The sequence below is a fragment of the Delphinapterus leucas genome, chromosome 14 (assembly GCF_059928025.1).
Source record: "Delphinapterus leucas isolate spDelLeu-1000000601 "Yukka" chromosome 14, BTC_Dleu_Yukka2, whole genome shotgun sequence".
Taxonomy (NCBI): domain Eukaryota; kingdom Metazoa; phylum Chordata; class Mammalia; order Artiodactyla; family Monodontidae; genus Delphinapterus; species Delphinapterus leucas.
In genome coordinates this window covers 1,833,531-1,839,530 of record NC_143142.1, presented here as the reverse complement: position 1 = coordinate 1,839,530, position 6,000 = coordinate 1,833,531, and positions in this window count along the sequence as shown.

The following is a 6,000-nucleotide window of genomic DNA, read 5'->3' as shown; positions in this document are numbered from 1 at the left end:
GATTTATGACAGATGGTTTAAATGAAGAGCGTTTACTGAAAGGGCTACTTTCAGAGAAAGGTTGGGGGAGATACATGTACGACGGATGCTAAGGAGCCCAAAGACCTGTAAGAGGATAAAAAGAATTCTCAGAGGCCAGGAAAGCTGCATCCCTTCATGGTGAGAAGCATAATCAGGAAACTGTAACCGAGCAGGAACCCTCCCACATGTCCCCCACCTCTTGTTTGTAGCCAAGCTTTAGCCTCCCAGGCCTTCCCCCAGTTCCCAAGAGCAAATTTAATCAGAGAATGAGGAAGTGCAGAAACAAACAAAAGCAATCAGGCAAGACAAAACGAAAACCGTTTAGCCATCAAACAAAATCAAGGGCCTTTAGTTCCTCCTCACGGGCTATCGATAATATGCCGAGCCGCATCCTTGAGCTATTTTACAAACACTGAAACCCCTACCAGGATAAGAGCATGCTGCCCACAAGCACGCAGACCTCAGAAAGGTTGGAACCAGAAGGCGGGGGATGTTGACTCCCGATTACCCCCCCACCAACCAATCAGAGGTATGTGCATGAGCTGATCACATACCCTGTGACCCTCTCCCTCACGCTGTCTTTAAAAACACTTCCCTAACAGCCAAAGCCAAACTCAGAGGGTTTGGGTCCTTTGAATAGGAACTGCCCATTCTCCTTGCTTGGTGCCTGCAATAAACACCACATTTTCCTTCACCACAACCTGGTGTCAGTAGACTGGCTTAACTGCACGTGGCGAGTGGACACAAGTGTGGTTCTGTAACAAAACAACGAAGCTGCTGCTAAGGTCTGAATGTTTGTGTCCCCTCAAAATGTATATGTCGACATCCTAGTGCCCCAAGTGATGGTAGAGGGGTTTGGGAGGTGCTTAGGGTCATGAGGGTGGAGATAGGTCATGAGGGTGGAGCCCTCAGGGGTGAGATTAGTGCCCTTGTACGAGACCCCAAAGAGCTTCCAAAGGACACGGCGAGAAGTCTGTGACCTGGAAGAGGGCCTCACCCAACCTTGCAGGCACCCTGATGGTAGACCTCTAGCCCCCAAAACTGAGCAATAAATTTTCGTTTGTAAGCTACCCTGTCTGTGATATTTTGTTATTGCAGCTTGAGTGGGCTAAGACAACCAAGAGAGATGTGGTTCTGAAGAAAGGTGGGAGCAGTGAAGAAATACCCTAACCTTTTCCTCCTACCAGTGCTTCGCACTGAACAAACTAGTCAGAAATCAGAGAGTCAGAGGCTGGATGATGTGGTCCCAGGGGTCAGCCTCTGGGGGGTAGAGCAGGAGGAGGGCAGAGGAGGGACAGGGGTGGCACAGATAGAGAACAGCAGGCCCTGGTACCGACCTCAGAGGGCCCAGAAAAAAACAAAAGCTGAGGCCGACTTGAGAGCAGCCTGAACCGTGAACACACTGCCTGCTCTCCTACAGATCCATCGGCAGAAGATGAAGCCCTCCTGGATCAAGGTGGTCAATTACTGGATGACCACTAACCTATGCAGACAAAGGGACAACCCTCAGGAAAGTAGGCTTAAAATAAGGACAAGAATTCAGGGAAAAAAACTGATAGCCACACACCATAGAGTGAGACCTCACAGATTCAGCCTAGGCAAGTTACTAAGCAAAGAAACAAAGAAATAAACAAACTGAGATGCAGCAGCAACAGGCCTTAAGTGGGAGATCAGGATGCAGTTAACAGGTAAATAATGCAGAGACAACATATCATCTACAAGGTCCAGTTTGAGACAAAAAATGATGATATGCAAAGAAACATTAAAATGGGATTCATACTCAGGAAAAAAGCAATCAATAGACAATGTCTCTCAGTGCCCCCAGATTTTCAGTGTAGCAAAGATTTCATAGCAACCATTATAAATCTGATCAAAGAACTAAAGGAAACTATGCTTAAAGAATTAAAAGTATGACAGTAATGAGTCAACAAATAGAGAGTCTCAAATGGACAGAAACTACATTTCTAAAAAAGACCCATTTGAAAAAATTATAGAGTTGAAAAGTATGATAACTGAGATGAAGAAAAATATACTACAAGGGTTCCATAGTAGATTCAAGATGGTAGAAGAAAGAATCAGTGAACCTGAAGTTACAGCAGTAGAAATTACCCAATATGAAGAACAGAAAGAAAAAATATAGTAAGTCCCCTACATATGAACCTTCAAGCTGCGAACTTTCAAAGATGCGTATGTGCGAGCCATCAACGTCCAGCGTGAGTGCAATTGCAGGTCGCCCTCCGTCTGCTATGGCTGACGGTCCTTCAGCTCTGCCATCTCCCACCTCCTCTCCCTCCTCCAGTCAGTAACTCTTCCTGCCTGTTCACGCGATGCCAGCCCCTGTGTGCCAGCTGTTGTATGGTACTACTGTACTTTTCAAGGGACTGTGATGTAAGATCAAAAATGTTTTTATTTTTTGTGTTTGTTTGTTTTTTTATGTATTATTTGTGTGAAAAGTATTATAAGCCTATTACAGTGCAGTACTATGTAGCCGACTGTGTTAGTTGGGTACCTTGGCTGACTTTGTTGGACTTGACGAATAAATTGGACTTACAAACGCACTCTCGGAACGGAGCTCATTCACATGTAGGGGACTTACTGTGTTGAAGACAAATGAAGTGACCCTCAGAGACGTGGAGGAGAGCGTCAAGAACACCAATATACATGTAAGGGGAGTGCCAGGAGAAAAGAAGAGAAGGAGCTGGAGAAAATACTTGAAAAAATACTGGGCATAAAGCTCCCCAGAATATTCAGAGATCCATACCTGGACCCGTCATAATCAAACTCCTGAAAGACAACAAGAAAACCCTGAAAGCAGCAAGAGAAAAACGACATCTGATACAGGCGAGCATCAGTGCCATTAAAACCCAAACGATAACAGCTCAGTGAAACAACGGGGGACAGAAAGCAACGGGATGACATATGCAAAGAACTGAAATCAGGAGAGAACTGTGAACCAACAGGTCAACGTCCAGAGAACGAGCCCTTCAAAACTGAAGGTGAAATTAAGGCATTCCCAGATAAAGGAAGACTGAGAGAATCTGTTACTAGCAAACTCTCTTACAGAAATACTAAAGGAAGTCCTTTTAGCGGAAATAAAATGATTCCAGACAGTGATTTGAATCTGCAGGGAGAAATGAAAGGCACCAGAAATGTAAATATGTGTGTTAACATAAAAGGCGCTGCAAAGACAGCTTCCTCTTAACTTCTTTATGTCACAAGATTGTGTAAAACAATCATTTTACCCAGAATACACAAAGAACTCTTACAACTCAAAAATAAGACAGCCCAATTTTTAAAGTGTACAAAAGATACAATGGATCTTTCACTAAAAAAGATATATGAGTGGTTAACGAACACATGAAAGGATGTGCAGCGTCATTAAACGGTGGAGAAATACACATTAAAACCACAGTGAGACAGCACTCCACACCCACAAGCACTGCTATGATAAAAAAGACAGTCGAGACCCAATGTCAGGACGCGGAGAATCTGGAATCCTTACCCATCACTGGGGCGCATGTTAAATGGCACAGCACTGGGAAAACAGTCTGGCAGCTTCACATAAACTTCCATATGACCCAGCAATACCACACCTAGGAACCTACCCGAGAGAAATGAAAACAGATGTCCACAGATATCTGCACACAAAGGTTCACAGCAGCATTACTCGTAATAGCTAAAACGCTAAAACTGGAAATAATTCAAATGTCTGTGAACTGGGGAATGGATAAACCAAGCGTGGTCCACCATAAAAAGCAATAAAAAGGAACACACTACTGATTCAAGCTACAAAATGCATGGCCCTCCGTTACATTATGCTAAGTGAAAGGACGCAGATATCAAAGACTACGTACTGTATGATTCCAAGTATTCAATACATGAAATGTCAAGAAAAGACAAATTTATAAAGAGGAAGCATGACCAGAGGCCCCTCGTGCTGGGAGTGGGAGGCAAGGATTGGCAACAAGTGGACATTTTTGATGGAAATGTTCCGAAGCTGGAAGACGGTGATGGTCACACAAGTCTACAGATTCACTAAAAATCATAGAATTATGCAGTTATGTTGGATGAATTCATGGTAAATCATACCTCAGAAAGCACTTAAGGGGCTTCCCTGGTGGCGCCGTGGGTAAGACCCTGCGCTCCCAGTGCAGGGGGCACAGGGTCGATCCCTGGTCGGGGAACTAGATCCCACATGTGCGCTGCAGCTGAGGACCCCACATGCTGCAACCTAAGACCCGGTGCAACCGAATAAATAAATAAATAAATGGCACTTTTAAAAAGATCAAGGTGTGGCAGGCAATACACTCCTATCACCCCAGGCCTTCGGCCTCTGCCCTTTAAGCAAATTGAGACCCTCCCCTCCCCCCCCCCCCCCCCCCCCCGCCTCACTGTACCCAGGCCTCCAGCACAAGCCAGGGGCTCAGAGTTCCACGTCTGGGGAAGCACAGAAAGACACGGGTGCCGGGAGCTACGTGGACCAAGTCTTGGTCCTGCAAGACCCAGCCCTACGACCCAAGGCCACCCCAGCTTGCAGACGGGGACTTCTGGGGGGCTCTGAGCCCAGGGGGAGCAGATCCCCTCTGAGCACATGGGAAGCAGGTGGAGAGCTGTGTCCACACGCGGCCATTGTCCTCGGCCTCCCGTCTGCCTCCCTGGCCACACCCCATCACTCGTATCTTTGCTGCGGGGTGTCACGGTCCCCCATCTGGTCTACCTGTTACCTGTGCTCTGCACTTCAGGCAGCCTTTGCCGTCTGTCCGCCCGCACCCCCCCCCCCCCGGGTACACTGGACACTGAGACCCTCAGCTGGATCTCCGTCCACAGTCTCACCCGCTGCCTGGCCACCTGGCCTCCCGCTTGGCAGGCGGGACTGTGTCTGCAGCTGCTCCTCCAGGCTGTTTGCTATCACAGGCCTCCTTGCTGCTCCATCAACACTGAACCCAGTCATCTCAGATCGTCCCAAATCTGCCCTTGGACGACAGGGCCTGGACCTGCCCAGGAAACTCCATGACGAGCTGGAAGCACGACTGGCACGGGGACATAGCAGCAGCGCTACCGCCGTGCCAGCCGCTGTCTCCATAGGGGTTTCTGCCCGGGAGCGTTTTCCACAGTCTCCTTCCAGAAGGACCAACTTAGGTGAGGTAACCGTAAACCTCAACTACAGTCCGGGAAGGCTCTCCAGGACTCCCACCCTCCGTTCTGCAAAGGAGGGGACCGAGGTGTGAGGAAAAGAATATTGCCTGCACCCTATGTTCACAGCAAAACCATTCACAACAGGCAAGACATGAAAGCAACCTAAATGTCCATCAACAGAGGAATGGATAAAGATGTGTGTGTGTATACACACACACACACACACACACACACACACACAATGGAATACTACTCAGCCATAAAAAAGAACAAAGTAATGCCATTTGTAGCAACATGGGTGCAGCTAGAGACCATCATATTAAGTGAAGTGAGTCAGACAAATACATTTGTCATAATACTTACACGTGGAATCTAAAATATGACACAAATGAACATATCTACAAAACAGAAACAGATTCACACACATAGAGAACAGACTTGTGGTTGCCAAGGGGGAGGGGGTGGGGGAGGGAAGGATTGGGAGTTTGGAATTAGCAGAGACAAACTAGTATATATAGAATGGATCAACAACAGGGTTCTACTGTAGAGCACAGGGAACTATGTTCAATAGCCTGCTATAAACCAAACTGGAAAAGAATATTTGAAAAAGTGGACATTTATGTGTAACCGAATCACTTTGCTGCACAGCAGAAATTAACAGAACACTGTAAATCAACTAGACTCCAACTGAAAATATATACATCGCCAGCCATTTCAGTAAACAGTGAATGTTGGCCACTCTCAAGCCATCACCACTGTGGCCGCCCTGACTGGGCACCCTGAGGGGATTCAGGATGCAGAAAAGCGGCACACTGGCCCTAGACAGCTAAGGTGCACATCAAA